Source organism: Thalassophryne amazonica, chromosome 12, assembly GCF_902500255.1.
Source record: "Thalassophryne amazonica chromosome 12, fThaAma1.1, whole genome shotgun sequence".
In the NCBI taxonomy this organism is placed as follows: domain Eukaryota; kingdom Metazoa; phylum Chordata; class Actinopteri; order Batrachoidiformes; family Batrachoididae; genus Thalassophryne; species Thalassophryne amazonica.
Window position 1 is genome coordinate 61,895,154 of NC_047114.1, and position 20,064 is coordinate 61,915,217.

A 20,064-nucleotide genomic window follows, 5' to 3' on the forward strand; every position below is an offset into this window, starting at 1 on the left:
TTCTTACAGAAACTGCTTTCAGGCTTATTCTTCTAAATTCTAAGAGAACTTGTTGTCTTTCTCTGTAATATTTATGACAATACATGATAACATGCTGCACTGTGGCTGTTGACATTCCAAACATTGTCCACCCTGATGCTTTCCTAGGAGGAACAGAGTACTGTTCAAGAAAGCATGACCAGTTCTCAGTCTAGCAATAGTGACTTCATTCTTTCTTTTCCACCCTCTTCTTCTACAACTTTTTACTGAATCTGAAATTGATACTGATGTCTGTTTTCTTTTGTCACAGCTTTTTTTGGCCACCCTATCTACCTTCTCATTTGTTGGGATACCTAGACTGTATGTGCTGGAACCCACATCAATGTTATCTCAACCCCTTTCCTTGCCACATCCCTAATCGCCAAAAGAATGTCGAAAATGAGGTCTTATTGACTCCTGGATGAACCTGCCCCCATACTGTTTACAGTTGATACAGAGTCACTGAACATCAACACTTTACGATGATCTATCTGTGCTGTCCACTGTAATCTGATGTTCTCTTGCATTACTCAATATTCCATCCTTGGATTACAAAAGCTCCTCCAGTAGCACCTGTCTCTGGATATTTTGCTCCATCAGTGAAAAGTAAAACATGTTCTTGATACCTCTCTGTTACATGCTCATGAAATGCATTGACTAGGACTCCCTTATTATTCATTGCCTTAAGTCCAAGTAACGCAAGGTCAACTTTGGGTGTCTCTAGCTGCCAGAAAGGAACAGGAGGCCACAAAACTCCTGGACAGAAGTCATGCAATGTTAGTTCCTTTGCTATCCAAAGCTTGATAATTTTGCCACTTCTTTCTCCCAGCTTGGCTGAATTACCACTTTAACCGGGTGTTTGTCTCTCTGATCTATCAGGTTTATCACATCCCCAGTATGCAGCACTATGGCTTCCACCACAGTTGCAACATTTTGGACACCCTCCCTCCCCACATTCTCCACATTCATGGCCTCCACTACACTTAGCACATCTTTTATCACCCTTATGCACGTTTGCCACATGGCCAAACTTATGGCACTTAAAGCACCTCATTGGCTTTTGTGTATACTCCACCCTGTACCTCATGAATTCAAAATACATCTCACTAGGTAGGTCTCTTGTGCTGAATTCTATCAAAACTTCAGTTTCTGTCTTCTCGATTCCCTTGGTTACTTCTAACTGCTCCGCATCTGAACTTTAGATTCTTAACAAGATCCTTCATGTCGACTGTTACAGAAATCCCACAGATCACTTCCTTGACTTTACTTTGTTCTCCCACTCTCACTACCGTAGCCACTGCAGCTTTCCCAAAAGATTACAACTTTTGAGCTTTCCTGCTCTGCTCTTCTGAACTGTATCCAATGAATAAGTTTCCATCATTCAAAATTCTACCAAACCTCACATCCCCAACCTGATTTTTGTTTTATTATTTTTGTAAGCTTTAATGGGTCCAGGACCAGGCATTTAACTCCTCCTTCCCCTTCAAATCTCACAACATTAAAGTGTTCCTCACTTTCTGATACCTCATTCCTTGTCCTCTTTGATCCCCTAGTTACCCACCACCCAAGTGCTACTCCTATCTTCCTCCTCCAAATCATCCATGTTCCAACTACTCTCTCTCTCTGTTCCCCTGCCATTCCTAAGGAATACCAGTAAGAGTACCATGTTCCAGCCCTATACAGGCCATCAGCTGGGACCCATGCAGCATATTCCCTCCTCTAGCCCCACTAATCTTAAAATATAAACGTTTAATCTTGTATTGGCTTTTATCAGCACTTTATATGATCCAAACTGTTCCACTCCTTGAACACTGTATCTTCCATATAGACTACATGATCCTTCCCCGTCTTCTTCTGTGAAAACCATGACCGACACAATCTTCTTCTTTGTCATCAACATTTATTAAATGGTGACTTGCATCCACCTACTGCTGATTTATAATACCCTTACATTCCTGTTATTATGAAAGCCATATATTTTAGACCAGCGAAATCAAACATTCCATGGGCCAGCCCAGTGCCCCAGTTTTGTTTTGTTTTTTTGTTTTTTTTTGTTTTGGGTTTTTTTGTTGTTGTTGTTTGTTTTGTTTTGTTTTGTTTTTTGAGAAATATCTTTAATAGTCCATGAAGTTGTGTGGGCCGCTGAAGAGGAGGTACTGCTGGCCCACCACCAGAGGGCGCCCTGCCTGAAGTGCGGGCTTCAGGCACGAGAGGCCGCCGGAGCAACCGGGAGTGGCAGCTGTCACTCATCAAAAACACCAGCTGTCACTCATCATCACCATAACCACATCTCCATAAAAGCCGGGCAGCATCTTCACCTCGCTGCCGAGAAATCGTCTACCGATCAGGTAAACACTCAGCCGTGGTTTTGTGTCATACAACTTTCTGAACATTTGCAGGCGTACCTGTTTGACTGGTCAGCAGCTGGAAGGAGACGACGTCTTCGCTCCTCGGATAAGTAGTCCTTCAGGCGCTGAACGTTTTTGTTCCTGTGTGACTGTGATTGAGAGGTGGAGGTGTTTCCCACCCTTTCTGACTGTTTGCTGGGTGTTCACGTACCCACCATCACCTGTCTGTTCTTCCTGCCAGCAGTACCCGATCTGACAGCCGGAGGCAGTGGCCACCTGGGGACCCAGCGCTTGGTGGCTCCAGGGTGCTTCAGATCCGGTGGCAGTGGAAAGAGTGTGGGATCCAGCTCTTTTCTGGACGGGCGTCTTCTATCCTCGAGCCTGCCCACACGTCACGGTGATTTATTGACTGTTGATCTCAATTGTGTTGTCTGCTGCTCTGTTGTGCACATTCACAACATTAAATTGTTATATTTTGGCTTATTCCATTGTCCGTTCATTTGCGCCCCCTGTTGTGGGTCCGTGTCCCTACACTTTCACAACAGGATTTCTCGGCCAGCGTCATGGATCCCGAGGGGCGTCAACCATCGAGTGAACCACCAATGGAAATGCAGGGTGCACAGGCATCGGCAGGAGGCGTGTCAGGTGAGCTGCAGCAAATCTTATCCACCTTCACTGCTCGGTTGGACTTGGTAACCGAGCAGAGCGTTATACTCAATCGGAGGATGGAGGCTCTCACTGCACAGGTGGAAGCGCACGCGCAGGGCGCTGCTGCAGCACCTCCTCTTGCTGACCGAGTGCCGCATACAGATATACCAGTGGTCGTTCAATGAACCCCCCCCCCGTCCCCTGAAGCATACATAAGCCCTCCAGAACCGTACGGAGGTTGTGTCGAGACGTGCGCAGACTTCTTGATGCAGTGTTCGCTCGTCTTTTCACAGTGTCCCATCATGTACGCGTCAGACGCCAGCCGGGTGGCTTATGTTATTAATCTGCTTCGAGGTGAGGCATGCGCCTGGGCTACGGCGCTTTGGGAACAGAACTCACGGCTTCTATCAGCATACACTGAGTTCGTGAGGGAGTTCAGACAAGTGTTCGATCACCCTCATAGAGGCGAGACTGCTTCAAGCGTGTTGCTGTCGTTAAGACAGGGGTGTCGGAGTGCAGCTAAGTATGCAGTCGACTTCCGCATCGGGGCTGCGCGAGCCGGTTGGAATGCTGTTGCGCTCTGCGCCACCTTCGTAAACGGACTGTCTCTGGTCCTTAAGGAGCACCTGGTGGCAAAGGACGAGCCGCGGGATTTAGACGGGCTTATCGACCTGGTAATACGGTTAGACAACCGATTAGCAGAACACCGAAGGGAGCGAGACGAAGGGCGTGGTCAGGCACGAGCCGTCCCTCTTCCTCCCGGGTCCGAAAGGGAGCCGTCTTCCCCACGCTCCACAGCCAGAGCACTCCACGTGACGACAGCTCCCCCTGCTGATGTTGTTAGGGAAACAAGCAGGGCCAAAAGAAAATCAGATCAGAGACAAAGGAGGCTGGTCCGTGGGGAGTGTTTTTACTGCAGCTCAACCGAGCACACGCAGAAAAACTGCCCCAAACGGTCAAAACAGCAACACTTACCCTTAGAGACTGGGCTAAGGGTAGGCCATAACACTCACGCAGGGAAACCCCGTGAATCTGCACGCATCCCAGTTATGATCCTGAGTGGGGATCTAATCCTTCACGCCCCAGCACTGGTGGACACTGGGTCGGAGGGGAATCTGCTGGATAGCAGATGGGCAGAGGAGGTGGGGCTCCCTCTAGTGGCCCTTCCTTCACCATTGAAGGTACGGGCACTAGATGGCACCCTTCTTCCACTAATCACACACCAGACACAACCAGTGACATTGGTTGTGTCTGGGAATCACAGGGAGGAGATTGTGTTTTATGTAACACCTTCTACCTCCTGAGTGATTTTGGGTTTTCCATGGATGTTAAAACACAATCCCCAGATTGATTGGCCATCTGGGGTTGTGACGCAGTGGAGCGAAACCTGCCACCGGGAGTGTTTAGGATCCTCGGTTCCACCCGGCGTGACAGCTAAGGAAGAGGGTCTAGTTCCCCCAAATCTGGCGGCGGTGCCAGCTGAGTACCATGACCTTGCTGACGTCTTCAGCAAGGATCTGGCACTCACGCTGCCCCCGCACCGTCCGTACAATTGTGCCATTGATTTGATACCGGGCACTGAGTACCCGTCCAGCAGGCTGTACAACCTCTCACGTCCGGAACGCGAATTAATGGAGACCTACATCCGGGACTCGTTAGCTGCCGGGCTGATCCAGAACTCCACCTCCCCGTTGGGTGCTGGTTTCTTTTTTGTGGGCAAGAAAGACGGCGGACTCCGTCCATGCATTGATTACAGAGGGCTGAACGAAATCACGGTTCGCAACCGATGCCAGTTACCTCTGTTAGATTCAGTGTTCACGCCCTTGCATGGAGCCCAAATTTTCACTAAACTGGATCTTAGGAATGCTTATCACCTGGTTCGGATCCGGGAGGGAGACGAGTGGAAGACGGCATTTAACACCCCGTTAGGTCACTTTGAGTACCTGGTCATGCCGTTCGGCCTCACCAATGCACCTGCGACGTTCCAAGCGTTGGTTAATGACGTCTTGCGGGACTTCCTGCATCGGTTCGTCTTCGTATACCTTGACGATATCCTCATCTTTTCCCCGGATCCTGAGACTCATGTGCAGCATGTACGTCATGTCCTGCAGCGGTTGTTGGAGAACCGGCTGTTTGTGAAGGGCGAGAAGTGCGAGTTCCACCGCACTTCCTTGTCTTTCCTGGGGTTCATAATCTCCTCCAACTCCGTCGCCCCTGATCCGGCCAAGGTTGCGGCGGTGAGAGATTGGCCCCAACCGACAAGCCGTAGGAAGCTGCAACAGTTCCTCGGCTTTGCAAATTTCTACAGGAGGTTTATAAAGGGCTATAGCCAGGTAGCTAGCCCCCTGACGGCCCTAACCTCCACCGAAGTCCCCTTCACCTGGTCGGATCGGTGCGAAGCCGCGTTTAGGGAGTTGAAACGCCGGTTCTCGACTGCACCAGTTCTGGTGCAGCCCGATCCCAATCGCCAGTTCGTAGTTGAAGTGGATGCCTCTGACTCAGGGATAGGAGCCGTGCTGTCCCAGAGCAGGGAGTCCGATAAGGTCCTCCACCCTTGTGCCTATTTTTCCCGTAGGTTGACCCAGGCAGAACGGAACTATGACGTCGGCAATCGGGAACTCCTTGCGGTGAAGGAGGCTCTTGAGGAGTGGAGACACCTGTTGGAGGGAGCGACAGTGCCCTTCACGGTTTTCACGGACCATCGGAACCTGGAGTACATCCGGACCGCCAAGTGTCTGAACCCCAGGCAAGCCTGCTGGTCACTGTTCTTCGGGCATTTTGACTTCCGGATCACCTACCGCCCCGGGACCAAGAACCAGCGATCTGACGCCCTGTCCCGGGTCCACGAAGAGGAAGTCAAGACCGAGCTGTCAGATCCACCAGATTCCATCATCCCCGAGTCCACTATCGTGGCCACCCTCACCTGGGACGTGGAGAAGACCGTCCGGGAGGCCCTGGCACGGAACCCGGACCCAGGGACCGGCCCAAAGAACAGACTTTACGTCCCACCAGAAGCCAGAGCTGCAGTCCTGGACTTCTGTCACGGGTCCAAGCTCTCCTGTCATCCAGGGATGCGAAGAACCATGGCAGTGGTCCGGCAGTGCTTCTGGTGGGCGTCTATGGAAGCCAACGTCCGGGAGTACGTCCAGGCCTGCACCACCTGCGCCAGGGGAAAAGCTGACCACCAACGGGCACAGGGACTCCTCCAGCCGTTACCTGTGCCTCACCGCCCCTGGTCCCACATCGGCCTGGACTTCGTCACGGGCCTCCCGCCGTCCCAGGGCATGACCACCATCTTCACGATAGTGGACCGGTTCTCCAAGGCGGCCCACTTCGTGGCCCTCCCGAAGCTCCCGACGGCCCAGGAGACAGCAGACCTCCTGGTCCACCATGTCGTACGACTGCATGGGATTCCATCCGACGTTGTCACCGACCGTGGTCCCCAGTTCTCCTCGCAAGTCTGGAGGAGTATCTGTAGGGAACTGGGGGCCACCGTAAGCCTCTCGTCTGGGTACCATCCCCAGACAAACGGACAAGCGGGGTGCCCTCGGTCCAGGCCCAACTCAGGAGGTGCCGTCGGGTGTGGCATACAGCCCGCTCTGCCCTGCTGAAAGCCCGGATGAGGGCCAAGGCCCATGCAGACCGGCCCCTGTATACCAGCCCAGGCAGGAGGTTTGGCTATCCACCAAAGACATCCCACTGCAAGTGGAATCCCAAAAACTTAAGGACAGATTTATTGGACCGTTCCCCATCCTCAAAGTCCTCAGATCCATCCTGTCTTTCATGTGTCACGGATCAAGCCCTACCACACTTCACCACTCTGCACCCCCGGACCGGCGCCGCCTCCTGCCCGGATCATCGACGGGGAGCCGGCATTGACAGTACGCCGGCTCCTGGACGTCCGTCGGAAGGGCCGGGGGTTCCAGTACTTGGTGGACTGGGAGGGGTATGGACCTGAGAAATGCTCCTGGGTGAAGAGGAGCTTCATCCTGGAACCGGCCCTCCTGGCCGATTTCTACCGCCGACATCCGGACAAACCTAGTCGGGCGCCAGGAGGCGCCCGTTGAGGGGGGGTCCTGTTGTGTGGGCCGCTGAAGAGGAGGTACTGCTGGCCCACCACCAGAGGGCGCCCTGCCTGAAGTGCAGGCTTCAGGCACGAGAGAGCGCCGGAGCAACCGGGAGTGGCAGCTGTCACTCATCAACAACACCAGCTGTCACTCATCATCACCACAACCACATCTCCATAAAAACTGAACATTTGCAGGCATACCTGTTTGACTGGTCAGCAGCTGGAAGCTGGGAGGAGATGACGTCTTCGCTCCTCGGATAAGTAGTCCTTCAGGCGCTGCACGTTTTGTTCCTGTGTGACTGTGATTGAGAGGTGGAGGTGTTTCCCACCCTTTCTGACTGTTTACTGGGTGTTCACGCACCCACCATCACCTGTCTGTTCTTCCTGCCAGCAGTACCCGATCTGACAGCCGGAGGCAGTGGCCACCTGGGGACCCAGCGCTTGGTGGCTCCGGGGTGCTTCAGATCTGGTGGCAGTGGAAAGCGTGTGGGATCCGGCTCTTTTCTGGACGGGCGTCTTCTATCCTCGAGCCTGCCCACACGTCACCGTGATTTATTGACTGTTGATCTCAATTGTGTTGTCTGCTGCTCTGTTGTGCACATTCACAACATTAAATTGTTATATTTTGGCTTATTCCATTGTCCGTTCATTTGCGCCCCCTGTTGAGGGTCCGTGTCCCTACACTTTCACAACACATGCACTTGTAAAGGGTCAGTAGTGACTGTCTCATTTACATACATTGGGCAATTTAAAACAAATGCTCAGTCTGTTTAATTAGTTTCCTTTTGGATATCTTCCAATGAGATGCAATGATGAATTCAGTTTTATGTGGCTAATCTGATTCCAGCAAGGAAACCCTTTCCCACTTTTCTTTAATTCCCTTTCCAGTGCAATAGCCTCCTTTCAGTCAACCCACTGTTTCATTGCCTTTGGTACCCACAAAAACTGAACAGAAAAAGATAGGACAACATGGAAAATGCAAATTAAAAAAAGCAGTGGTCCTTACATTTACTTTGACTTCAGATTAGATTAGGTAGAACTTTATTAATCCCTTGGGAAGACTCTGTACCAGTGGCGGCTGGTGAAAAACAGTCTTGGTGGGGCTGCTGTGCCAATACATTCCCTTGCCTTGTCCAGTACAGGCATTCAAGTGAACAGTCAGAAAATTACTACAATTCCACAATAATCATTTCATGTCCTTCTCAAAATCAGCAGTTTTACAGATAAAGTTAACATTTACAGCTATATTAGGCCCCATTTCTACTTTGGAAAGGAACAGTATCAAATACAACACAAGTTCTTGAGCAAAGAACATTTCACCATTTGACACCAATTACACACACAGTACACCAAACTATACTGCACTGCCATTATCTACAGACAAACAGATCCTGGGGTTCACAATGACACCCCCTTAACAAAATAGAAAATATCACCAAATTTACACTCTTTCAAAATATGGAAAAATTCTTCAATTGACAAAAGAACATTATGTACATACTACAATGTTCACACCACCTTCAGAGAGAGAGAGAGGGAGAGTGTGTGTGACAGTGAGAGTGTGACAGAGAGAGACAGTGTGTGTGTGTGAGAGAGAGAGAGAGAGAGAGAGAGAGAGAGAGAGAGAGAGAGAGAGAGAGAGAGAGAGAGAGAGAGAGAGAGTGAGAGAGTGTGAGAGAGAGAGAGAGAGAGAGAGAGAGAAAATTAAGGTAATATTTTGCATGAACATTACTGAGTGGAATGGAGGCAAACTAAAGAAGCTTGAAAAACTTAAATTAAATAACTTGACTAACTAATAACACCAAAACCTTTAAATTAAATTGGTTAAAATGAATTAACAGTGTAGAGGACAAAGCAAATTAAGTTTACAAAACCACTTAATTAAATGCGTTGCTAAACTTGGGTTTGTCTTACTATAAGTGTCTTGTGTGAACTCAGTGGCTGAGTTAGAATTTCTTTAAAAAACATGCAAATTGCTATTTTAGGCTTTTGTTTTGTTTTGTTTTTAAACTGAGCAAATAATTTGTTTTAGAGTGTGGAATACGCCAAAGAATATTTCACTTCTGTGGACTGATCCTCATAACGTGTAAAGTGAAATCAAAATACCAGCATGGCTGCAGCTTTGAACACTGTTACAAACAGCCCCGACCTCCCCTATTACCATTATAACTGGTCTGCTGTCCCAATAAAGATCACAGCTTTGATCCCCTAAAACAAAAAAAAAAAAAAAAAAAAAAAAAAAACACCACTCATTCGTTTTATCTTAAATTTTCACCCTTGTTTCCGCACCAGGAGCAACATTCGGGAATAAATCCGAGCAGCTCGTCAGCTCACCTGAGCTGAAGAGGTGGATGCGCTCCTTTCCATCCGCGCAGATCAGCAGCCTCCGTGACGTGTGCGCGCTGACAGTGTGAATGAAGCCTGACACGGTTTATAACGAGTCAGACAAACGTCTCCAACCGGGATGTGCAATTGTCATTAAACCACGAGAAAGATCTGATGTGCGCACCTCCATGCGCCTCCAAAAGGATCCCCGCGAAACTTTGGTGTCATTGATTTGATTAGTTTTGTCCCGTTTTAAACCTCCTAAGAGTTCTTCAACTTACTCCAGCAAAACACACGGAGACAAAATAAAAATAAATAAATATAACCCAAACGTCGTCATCACCATCATCTCTTCCTGACTGACTGACAGCAGCAGCTGCAGCGTCACGTGTATCACTGACTGTAACAATCTAACGTTCCCGCATTTTTTGTAGCAAGGGCTAAAATTCCGGCGCCCCAAAGCCATTAATTTTGGCAATGTTGATTTGCCAAATATTTATTAATTTTCCCTAGCAACTACACTCAACAAAAATATAAACGCAACACTTTTGGTTTTGCTCCCATTTTGTATGAGATGAACTCAAAGATCTAAAACCTTTTCCACATACACAATATCATCATTTCCCTCAAATATTGTTCACAAACCAGTCTAAATCTGTGATAGTGAGCACTTCTCCTTTGCTGAGATAATCCATCCCACCTCACAGGTGTGCCATATCAAGATGCTGATTAGACACCATGATTAGTGCACAGGTGTGCCTTAGACTGCCCACAATAAAAGGCCACTCTGAAAGGTGTAGTTTTGTTTTATTGGGGGGGGGGGGGAGGAGATACCAGTCAGTATCTGGTGTGACCACCATTTGCCTCATGCAGTGCAACACATCTCCTTCGCATAGAGTTGATCAGGTTGTCAATTGTGGCCTGTGGAATGTTGGTCCACTCCTCTTCAATGGCTGTGCGAAGTTGCTGGATATTGGCAGGAACTGGTACACGCTGTCGTATACGCCGGTCCAGAGCATCCCAAACATGCTCAATGGGTGACATCTCCGGGGCCGTGCATTATCCTGCTGCAACATGAGGTGATGTTCTTGGATGTATGGCACAACAATGGGCCTCAGGATCTCGTCACGGTATCTCTGTGCATTCAAAATGCCATCAATAAAATGCACCTGTGTTCTTCGTCCATAACAGACGCCTGCCCATACCATAACCCCACCGGCACCATGGGCCACTCGATCCACAACATTGACATCAGAAAACCGCTCACCCACACGACGCCACACACGCTGTCTGCCATCTGCCCTGAACAATGTGAACCAGGATTCATCCGTGAAGAGAACACCTCTCCAACGTGCCAAATGCCAGCGAATGTGAGCATTTGCCCACTCAAGTCGGTTACGACGACGAACTGGAGTCACGTCGACACCCCGATGAGGATGACGAGCATGCAGATGAGCTTCCCTGAGACGGTTTCTGACAGTTTGTGCAGAAATTCTTTGATTTGTCTCAGACGATCTTGGAGGTGAACATGCTGGATGTGGAGGTCCTGGGCTGGTGTGGTTAGACATGGTCTGCGGTTGTGAGGCTGGTTGGATGTACTGCCAAATTCTCTGAAACGTCTTTGGAGACGGCTTATGGTAGAGAAATGAACATTCAATACACGAGCAACAGCTCTGGTTGACATTCCGTTGACATTTATTGTGGGCAGTCTAAGGCACACCTGTGCACTAATCATGGTGTCTAATCAGCATCTTGATATGGCACACCTGTGAGGTGGGATGGATTATCTCAGCAAAGGAGAAGTGCTCACTATCACACCTTTAGACTGGTTTGTGAACAATATTTGAGGGAAATGGTGATATTGTGTGTGTGGAAAAAGTTTTAGATCTTTGAGTTCATCTCATACAAAATGGGAGCAAAACCAAAAGTGTTGTGTTTATATTTTTGTTGAGTGTACATACAATTAGTTATTTCGCTGCACTTCAAGGGCGCTTGAATGAGCGCCCAAGACGAGGAATGATACGTTCTCTGCTTCTGTCGGTGGAAATGCACTGTTGAATGAGAGTCAGTTGGAGGAAGTGTTGTTTTAATCATTCATATTACATGTAGGCACATACTATTAAGTAAAACTGACATTGATAATACTTTTTAAATATATATTATGACTTTTCCTCTCCACATCTAGGAGGGCAGCGCCCGAGCGCCCCTATGGGCCAGCCGCCACTGCTCTGTACAGGTGGTTGGTGTGGGTTGTTAGAGTGTCAGAGAGCCAGAAAATAGAGCATTACAATAGTCCAATCTAGAAGAGACAAATGCATGAATCAAAGTCTCAGCATCAGCCATAGACAGGATGGGACGAATCTTCGCTATATTTCGCAAATGGAAGAAAGCAGTCCTCGTAATGTCTCTAATGTGGAGATCAAAGGACAACGTAGGATCAAAAATTACTCCAAGGTTCCTCACTTTATCCGTATGATGTATAACACACGGACCTAAGCTAAGTGCTAGCTGATCAAATTGATGCCGATACCTCGCTGGACCAAGAACCATAACTTCAGTCTTATCAGAATTTAAAAGTAGGAAGTTACTATAAACACTATAAGAAATCAGGAAAAAAAAATTGTGGCAGTCAGTAACTGTTACTTTTTTAGACCAAGCAGAGGGAAAAAAAATATGGAATCACTCAATTTTGAGGAAAAAATTATGGAATCATGAAAAACAAAAGAACGCTCCAACACATCACTAGTATTTTGTTGCACCACCTCTGGCTTTTATAACAGCTTGCAGTCTCTGAGGTATGGACTTAATGAGTGACAAACAGTACTCTTCATCAATCTGGCCTCCAACTTCTCTGATTGCTGTGCCAGATCAACTTTGCAGGTTGGAGCCTTGTCATGGACCATTTTCTTCAACTTCCACCAAAGATTTTCAATTGGAATAAGATCCGGACTATTTGCAGGCCATGGCATTGACCCTATGTGTCTTTTTGCAAGGAGTGTTTTCACACAAAATTTCATCATCCCCAAACATCCTTTCAATTGATGGGATAAGAAAAGTGTCCAAAATAGCAACGTAAACTTGTGCATTTATTGATGATGTAATGACAGCCATCTCCCCAGTGCCTTTATCTGACATGCAGCCCCATATCATCAATGACTGTGGAAATTTACATGTTCTCTTCAGGCAGTCATCTTTATAAATCTCATTGGAACGGCACCAAACAAAAGTTCCAGCATCATCACCTTGCCCAATGCAGATTCGAGATTCATCACTGAATATGACTTTCATCCCGTCATCCACAGTCCACGATTGCTTTTCCTTAGCCCATTGTAACCTTGTTTTTTTTCTGTTTAGGTGTTAATGATGGCTTTCGTTTAGCTTTTCTGTATGTAAATCCCATTTCCTTTAGGTGGATTCTTACAGTTCGGTCACAGATGTTGACTCCAGTTTCCTCCCATTCGTTCCTCATTTGTTTTGTTGTGCATTTTTGATTTTTGAGACATATTGCTTTAAGTTTTCTGTCTTGACGCTGTGATGTCTTCCTTGGTCTACCAGTATGTTTGCCTTTAACAACCTTCCCATGTTGTTTGTATTTGGTCCAGAGTTTAGACACAGCTGACTGTGAACAACCAACATCTTTTGCAACATTGTGTGATGATTTACCCTCTTTTAAGAGTTTGATAATCCTCTCCTTTGTTTCAATTGACATCTCTCGTGTTGGAGCCATGATTCATGTCAGTCCACTTGGTGCAACAGCTCTCCAAGGTGTGTTCACTCCTTTGTAGATGCAGACTAACGAGCAGATCTGATTTGATTGCAGGTGTTAGTTTTGGGGATGAAAATTTACAGGGTGATTCCATAATTTATTCCTCAGAATTGAGTGAGTCCATATTTTTTTCCCCTCTGCTTGGTCTAAAAAAGTAACTGTTACTGACTGCCACAATTTTTTGTCTTGATTTCTTATAGTGTTTCTTAAAGGCAGAAAGTTGCCATTTGAAATGACATTAGTTTTGTGTCATGTCTGTGATCTGCTTTTTTTATACAAAAACCGAGACCGGTGATTCCATAATTATTGCCAGGGGTTGTACAAGTGTTTTGAACCTTAAAATTTTGATTCCGCCAATTTTTTTGCTCTACATCAGTGGGTCAAATAAAGCAAGAACCATTGGTTCAGTAGGTCATCTGGTAAGTCACATTCAAGGATTTATCCTCATAACCATGAAGAACGGAGATAGGAGATGCATTTTGAAAGTTTGAGGTCACAATTACACTTAGCTAGGTTATACCGCTATGCTCATAAATTTCCATACCCTAGCAGAATTTTGTATTTTTTGGCCAGTTTTTCATAGAATATGAATGATAACACAAATACTTTTTGTTTTCACTCAAGGTTAGTGGTTGGGTGAAGCTATTTATTGTCAAACCTTTGTGCTTACACTTTTTAAATCATAATGACAACAGAAACTACAGAAGCTTTCGAAATGGCATCTCAAGAGCATTCTGATGGCGGTCCAGGGAACCTCGAAATGGCTGATGCACGCCAAATTCTGCCGGCATGTCCCGACTGTACTCCAGGTCAGCGGTGTCAAGTAACGAAGTACAAATACGTCGTTACTGTACTTAAGTACACTTTTTAGGTATCTGTACTTTACTCCATTACTTATTTTTCTGCCTACTTCTGTACTTTCTATTCCTTACATTTTTAAAACAAACAGCCTCGTTACTCTTGGCTTCAGTTTAATGTTTATATATATATATATATATATATATAATATATATATATATATATATATATATATATATATATATATATATATATATATATATATATATATATATACATATATATCACGTCATGTGCGCCTGTAATCAACTTTTCTGCAGCACGGCTTTGCTTTGAACCCTGAGCCAATCGAAGCAGTGGTTCGCAGATTGAAGCAATGCTTCGACCTATTGCTTCGTTTATTCTTTCTTTCTTTCGCTTAATTTTCCCCCGCTAAAACCCTAAAGAGCATACTTCTGTGAGTATTATTTACCTTTTCTATGTTAAACCGACCTGTTATGGTCTTCTGAAACAGTTGATAGATGTATTTTATAACTTAAAAACGGGAGCGACGCTAACGCGTTAGCATGTCTATGGCATTTTCAATGTTAAAACTTAGCATTAAGCAATTGCAGCTCTCATCACGTTCGGGTGCATTTGTTTTCAAATTGTAATATTTCTTAAATTTATTTTTGCGTATATATTAATAATCTAATGATTATTATATACAATTTTAGAGAAAGAAGCAAAAAGAACCTGAATAGAAACACAACAGAAATATAAAAGCAATGAACATACATAAATAAATACATACAGAAATAAATGTTTCCTGTGAACACCTAGTGACTCTTACACCTCCACTTCATCCCTGTCTTATTTAATGACAGTTTGTGTCAGTCAAACCATATTTTCAATTTGTTAATTTCTTCAGTGATTTTCTCCAGAACTATCTGCCAAACTAGAAAACTGCTACATCCTAGTAGAATACTACTGGAATTAATTTGAATAAGGAAAGTTGTGTTTTGTTTTGTTTTTCCTTCACTAAATGGATGCTGCACTCACTGCAGTTTATTGTCTGGAATAGTCCCAGATTGCATTTCAGAGCTTCTAGAATTGAAACATTTTCGTGCAGGTGGTGTTGGGGGGTAATTTGGGGTTTTGGTTCTTGGGCCACATGTAGAACGAATCAGTTTTTAAATTAAGCTTTCAATTTATATAGTGGCATCTACCTTTTTTTTTTCTTTTTTTTTTTTTTAAAGGTTACTTTATACTTTTATACTTTAAGTAGGTTTTGGAGCACATACTTTTTCACTTTTACTTGAGTAAAGAGGTCAAGTTGATACTTCAACTTTTACCAGAGTGTTTTTAAACTGCAGTATCTATACTTCTACTTAAGTAACAAATGTGTGTACTTTTGACACCACTGCTCCAGGTGAGCTGGACTTCACCCCGATGCATCCCTTTCGGGGTGCGCAAAGGAAATACAGTAAAGTGTAAAGTCTGTGGCACGCAACCATTATGGGCACCAGATGAGAACATTGCACAGTCACACCGAAAACATTGTGTCACTGCAAGTCAAAGCATCTCAGAGCCACGGAGCTGCACACGCAGCTGGCTGTTACATCCATAATAAGCATATTACAGATACATTGACATCCCCACTTATGCGTTAGATAATGTACCTGTAAAGACATGATTGACATGGCTATAACACCCAGGTCAAATGAGCTGCGCTGTGGGCATTGTCCCAGAACCGTGCTGTGAGCTGTCATGTTATCTGGATGATCGGTCATGCCATGTGAACACATAACAGCTGATCACACAGCTGCGTATGCGTGAGGCTGGATTAAAGGATTGCTCAGCTACATGTGTGTGTGCTTATATCAGGTGATCATTTTGCTGCACGTGCATGAGCCCGACCAGGCAGCAGAGCGTCCCGCTGTCCACTACACAGCTGATGTCCTGGTGGGTAAGAGAGAGAGAAAGAGAAGGTGCACATGTAACAGGGGGTGCAGCCACTGTGTGATGCATTAATGTCAGGACCTGCCTTACCTCTTCTCTGGTTTCCAAATTTTATCCAATATATGGACTGATGTATGTAATACAGAGTCCCCTGATCATGGGTTTTGTTATGTTATGTTATGTGTCGGACGCAGCTCGGAGAACCGACCAGCGTTTGAAGGACCCAGTATGAAATAAGCAGAGCACGGTACAAAGGCTAACTGAATTTAATACATAACAGTGATAATAACAAAAAGGTGCGGTCTGGCGTGGTGCGCTCCCAGCAGCGCTAACGGTCCGGAGCCAGAAGCTGTTTCGGACCCAAGGACCCCGCCGACACCCCCCAGGTGGCCGCAACAACCGAGTCTGTGAAAGAAGGAACCATTATGTGAGTCCACACTCTACACACAGAACACTTAAAGGTGTACAAACAGCAAACACTTCCTGGCTTGATTACTGATCAGCTTCCCAACCTGCAGGCATGGAACATCCAGTTCACAAAACTCCACTGCAGTGGAAGCTGATACATGACTAACAAACAGCTCAATACAGTAAGGTGTGAGGGACACCACATTTACTGACTGTATAACTGTTAGTCACAAAATCTAACGTACCTCAGGAAGTGTGCTGACGAGCGTGAGACCTCACCCCCTCCTCTTTCACAGACTGTGCATCAAACCTGGACGTTCTCAGCATCCGCTGTTGATGAGATGGCTCCCAAGACGACGATCTCACCCGTCTGGTCACAAGGTCGAGTCTCTGGCAAATACACACTGTGCACTCCAGTCTTAAATGCCAACATGTTCCAATCCATCCAGATGCACCACAGCTGTGAGTCCTGATGAGTCGCAGGTGATCAGGGTGAGGTCCTGACAGCCTCAGCAACACAGCCACTCAGTCCCAAACGCACGCCACCTGGGAGGAAAACCAAAAGACAGAAACAAACCGGCAGCCAGGCCCCCCCAGCCATATAACAGGTTTACTGCAATGCACCGCAGACTGGTGGCTATTACTGGTAATAATGGCTGTGGGTGTGCATGTCGGTGATCTGATATCCATAATAATATGATCACACATGTCACATGCACTACAGTGATGCAATAATCAGGGGACCCTGGTTTATAAGTAATCAGTCCATGGGTTGGATGTCATTAGAAATCCAGCAGTAAGACATGGCAGGTCTTCAAATGAGCGGACCACAGTCCTCGCTCTGCCACACCATATTCTTGTTGCATTCTGTCGGCATTGTGGGGTTTCGTGCTGTGTTCTGGCTCCTGCATTCTGGATATTCATACTGTGTTCTGGCTGCAGTCGACCTGGATTCGGGAGTTGCTATACGCAGAATGTGCACAACTCATTCGAGGGGGCTTCAGCACACATTCTGGGTATTTGAACAGCATTTGTACATGGCTGTCCGAATGTTTGTCCCTTCCGACTGCACCTCAAAGCTTGGCTTTTTTTTTCCTATTCGCCCTGATTCATGCTCATTCGTGCTTCTGTTGCAGATAGAAAACTACATAAATGCAGTCCATTTACCATTTATTAGAACAGCCCAAGACCATTTGTAGTTCTCAAACAGCTCACATACATTCGGAATAGGTTGCTGCGATGGTGAACATAAGCTGGCCAGAAGTCATGGTAAAATATTACCATAGCTTTGAAAATGTCATCGGTCGCATCAATACAATGCCATCAGATCTGAAATCTTTAAAACTAGAGCTCTTGGCAAAATTCTGTTGTACCTGAATTAATGGTAAATGTCCACCAGGTGGAGATATTGCTCCACTTCAAGAACATTGAGTACAGGCTGATGTAGAACACAATGACATTCCTGATACTTATAGTAGTATATGAGAGGAGTCCATCATTTCAAGTCGTTCTTTCACAAAGCAATAAAGAACTTCTGTATGCCATCCTTAGCGTACATCAACCGAACCATCAGATCTGAAATCCATTAAGGATTGAGAGAGCAGAAGAATATTGACTGGTCAAGTGCCTAATTATAGATGAATTATCTTATAAGTTCATTAGTAATTAAAAGTTATTAAATCCATGAAGAAGTCCTATGCACTATCCTTAGTTCTATCAAATGCAGAGACAAATTTGATATAGGAAAATGTTTTGTCTATCAAACAAAACAGAGCAACAGTCCATCAAGAACTGAGACAGAAGAAGCATTTTCTCTAAAATGAGCACAACAGACAATGATGACAGATGACAACGACAGACAGATGATGGACACCTCATGCTCGAATAAGGCTATCTCAGGCTTTCTGACAGTTTTTATGAGCTTCAATTGTGATCTGCATACTGCCATGTCCCTATTTCTCTATGCAAGGGCATCTGTTTGTTGTTTGATGATGAGAGCACTGTGCACTTTGAAGTTGAGTTATAAAAAATGTCCCCAAAGGGTGAAAAGACTGCCGAATTTCACAGCAGTGGAAAGTTAAATAATTGCGTGGGAGGTGGAAGACAAAAAGGAATATCGCGTGTGCTCCAAAGTGACCATGTTATTTAAAAAAAAAAAAGTAGGGTGAATGCTGATTGCGCTGATCCTTGAAGATCAGACAATGACACAAGTTTTAAAAACATGGTTTGACATCAAAGTAGATGGGTTAGGGAATATGATGATCCACCAAGAACTGTCCCCCAGAGGTCATTTATTTCATAAATGTAAAGACGATATTTTCAATTTCTTGTGTATTTAGTAATCAACAATAATTCAATAAGAGCACATTTTTATTTAAATGAAAATACCATTGCTACTTGCAAAAGTTAATTAATTAGGCTTGCTTGCGGGGTGGGGGTGGGGGGGAGCAGCACAGTGGTTTCATGATTAGCAATACTGTCTCACAAGAAGAAGGTCCAATTGCTTCCCACCTGGTGGTCCTTTCTTTGTGGAGTTTGCACGTTCTTCTTGTGTTTATGTGGGTTCCCGTCAGTGCTCCAGCTTCCTTCCACTTCCAAAGACATGTAGGTTTGGTGAATTGGAAATTTTAAATTACCGTATGTATGAATGTGTTTGTCTGTCTGCATACGGCACTATGATAGACTGGCAGCCCCTGTCCAGATTGTACCCCTGCCTCTTGCCTAATGACAGCTGAGATAAGCTCCAGCATCCCCTGTGGCCTTACCTGGAATTTACAGGTAGAGAAAATTAATGAATGCTTCAAGGCAAATCGGAATCATTTATATAACCTGCATTTCCTTTAATATGCAACCAATTAAAATCAACTACATTTGCACAGTCTCATGGCACTAAGCTGTAGGGAGTGACTGATCAATTATAGGCTGATATACAATTTAATGAAAGCCATTCCGCGTAAAACCTGTGCCAAATTAACATGCAGATCCACCTTAGATCTGCTGTGGAGACCCCGAGTGAAAACAAGGGAGAAGTTGAAAGGACTGAGTACAAACAAATTTAGGTACGAACATATTTACTGTAAAATGAAATAAGTTGACTTTACTAAAAAAAAAATGCAAACTTGTTGCCTTAAAAAAGTAATATATGTTGGTTTAAATGAATCAGATTTGATTAATTTAATTATTGTGAGTGTGCAGTACTCAAATTCATTTAAATGAATGGATAATAGTAACTTGTTCATTTTGATTTAGTAGTACTCAAATAAACTTAAAAACCTAGATTATAGTAACTTGTTTATTTTGAGTTTGCAGTACTGAAATAAATGAGATTACAGTAACGTATTTACTGTGAGCATCTAGTACTCAACTGACAGCTTAATTCTCTTTAGTTTTGCTCATTCATCATATTAAGGTCAGTTTAATTTTCTTGAAGCTACAGCGGAAGCTACAACTAACCGCTAACTTTTAGTATTGACTACAGTACACTGTCAGCTACTGACAAGCCAGTTTTGCGTTTAAGCACCGCCAACATTTCTGAGAAAAAACAAAGGTGATCACAAACCCAACACAAACAACGAGTCAGAGCTTCTGTCTTTGAGCGCCCTGACCGCTGCTGTAAGGAAGAGTCATTTACTTTCAACATGGAACAGTACTGATGTGTCGCAGAAGACATTAAAAGCAAAGCAGCTTTGACTTATGGTTTTGATTTATAAACGAAACTAATTCCAGATAGTTTATCAGCAATG